At 26.3% G+C, this 2810-nt stretch overlaps 1 pseudogene; it reads right to left on the bottom strand.

Annotated features, from left to right (window-relative positions):
- Positions 1-1704: 1704 nt before the first annotated feature.
- Positions 1705-2623, bottom strand: LOC108729244 (NADH-ubiquinone oxidoreductase chain 1-like; annotated as a pseudogene).
- Positions 2624-2810: the final 187 nt, after the last annotated feature.

Below are 2810 nucleotides of genomic sequence, written 5' to 3' on the forward strand. Positions count from 1 at the left end.
GTCTAATATGGATATATTGTTTAATTTAATGAGAGGGCATTTTCAAATATTTTTAATATTTACTTTTATCCCTATAGTAATATTACTTTGATGTGTATGTTTTTTTTACTTTTAGTTATGTTTATAGTTATTACGATTTGTCTTGTTAAGTCTTCACTAGCTTTACGAAAGGTTAGTAAGTAAAAGTTAAATTTATTGTTTATTATGGTGTATTTATTTATATGTATTTGTGGAATAATTTATGTGTTGGTTGTTTATGAATAAAATTTATATTTTTATTAAAAATTCAATGATTAATTTGCCAACTCCTATTAATATTTTTTATTGGTGGAATTTTGGTTCTATTTTGGGTCTTTATTTATTTATTCAAATTATGAGAGGGTTATTTTTGTCTATTCATTATTGTCCTAATGTAAGTATTGCTTTTGATAGGATTATTCATATTGTTCAAAATGTTTCTAATGGTTGAATTATACATAATGTTCATATAAATGGCGCTTCGTTTTTTTTATTTGTTTATATCATCATATTGGGAGAAATATTTATTATAATTCCTTTAGGTTAGGTCATACTTGAGTATCTGGGGTATCAATTTTACTATTGTCAATGACTACTGCTTTTTTAGGGTATATTTTGCCCTGAGGGCAAATGTCTTTCTGGGGTGCTACTGTAATTACTAATCTTGTTTCTACTGTTCCCTATGTGGGGAATACATTGGTTATATGGATTTGAGGGGGATTTTCCATTAATAATTCTATAATTAATCGTTTTTTTTCCTTTCATTTTGTTATGCCTTTTATTATTTTATTTTTTGTTTTTATTCATTTGTTTTTTTTACATTTATCAGGGTCATCTAATCCTTTAGGAACTAATAGGGACTTGAATAAAATTCCATTTCATCCGTTTTTTACTATAAAAAATTTATTGGGATTTGTGATTGTTATGTTTATTTTTTATGTTTTTATTATGGAGTATCCGTATGTTTTGAGTGACCCAGATAATTTTATTCCTGCAAATCCTCTTGTTACTCCAACTCACATTCAGCCAGAGTGGTATTTTCTTTTTGCTTATGCTATTCTTCGGTCTATCCCAAATAAATTAGACCCAAATAAGTTAGGTGGGGTAGTTGCATTAGTTATGTCATTAGTTATTCTTTATTTTTTACCTTTAGTTAGTTCGAAGTACATTAAGATGTCTCCTATGTATGTTTTACAACAATTAATTTATTGAATTTTTGTTAATAATTTTATTTATTTAAATTTATTGGGCGGGTGCCCAAGTAATTGAAGATCCTTATGTTGTTATTAGTCAGGGTATGACTGTTGTTTATTTTTTGTTTTTTTTTGTTTTATATATTAATTATAGGTTGTCTAAAGGTTTTAATTGTACTGATTAAATTAGGAGAATAAAAGTTGGTAAAGTTGGTTTAATTTTATTAGTTAGTTGAAGTGAGTTAGATAAGATTGTTGGTTTAGTTGTTTTGTTAAAAAAAAGGGGGGGTTCGGTTAATTGAATATGAGTGATATGATTATTTGGTTGAAGCATAGATAATGTGTATGAGAGAAATTAATGATCTTGAGAGAAGAATATGTTTTGAAAACATAATAAAGAAATTTAATTTCTATTAATTTTTTAAAATTTATTGTTTTTTGTGTTAATTTATTTTTTAAAAGTTGTTTTAGGATGAGTTGGGTTAAAGTTTGGTTAATCAAAAAACATAAATGTGACTTTAAATATTATTATGAAAATTATATAGTTTAAAATGAATAGAAGGATAATTTTTCAGCATAAGTATATTAGTTCGTCATATCGTATACGAGGGAGTATTCCTCGTAATAGAATGACTAAGAAGATTATTATATTGATAAATACTCCTAGTCATTCCGAATTTGCTAGTCTGGTAAATAATATTGTAGTGAGGTATCCGTAGAAGATAATTATTCTGTATTCAGCCATAAAGATTAATGCAAATGTACCTCTAAAATATTCTACATTGAATCCTGATACTAATTCAGATTCTCCTTCAATGAAATCTATTGGTCTGCGGTTTAGTTCAGTAATGATAAATAGAGGTATGGTTATAAATACGTATCACGTATGGTATTGTCATTTGATAAAATCTCTAAAGGAGTATCTTTCACTTAAAATCATTAAAATTAAGAAGATTATGATTAGTCTTACTTCGTAGGATAGGGTTTGGGAGATTGCTCGCAAGTATATGGAATTTGATGCCCATCCTATAAATATAAATATATATCTTATGATAGTAAGGATGATAATTAAAGATAGCAGGGAGTAATTTAAAAAATAAAGGTTGTTGATATGTGAGTATAAGAATCAATTCATTAATTCTTATTGGGAATAGGATGATGGGGCATGTATAGTATATTAAGTATCTTGATTTGTAGATTGTAAATAGTTCTTTGTTGAATAGTTTAATTGCGTCACTGAAAGGTTGAAGTAATCCAGCGGGCCCAACTTTATTTGGGCCCTTTCGAGATATATCTTAAGATTTTTCGCTCTAGTAGTGTTAAGAATGCTACTCTGATTAGTACATAAATTTCTAGGATAATTAATCTAGTTAGGTTTAGTATTAGATATTTCAAGTACAATAAAATTATTACTTAATATAGGTTTATTTTTATATTTAATTTTAAATTCTAAATTTAATGCACTAATCTGCCAAAGTAATAGGTGAGAATAATAAATTAACAATTGATTGGCGAGGTTAATCTTATTATTGTGGTGTTATCTAATTATAATAGTTTAGATTTTTTATGATAAAAATATAATTCATAAATAAAGTCCTT

This window comes from Mycetomoellerius zeteki, unplaced genomic scaffold, assembly GCF_001594055.1.
Source record: "Mycetomoellerius zeteki isolate Tzet28-1 unplaced genomic scaffold, Tzet1.0 scaffold714, whole genome shotgun sequence".
Lineage (NCBI taxonomy): Eukaryota > Metazoa > Arthropoda > Insecta > Hymenoptera > Formicidae > Mycetomoellerius > Mycetomoellerius zeteki.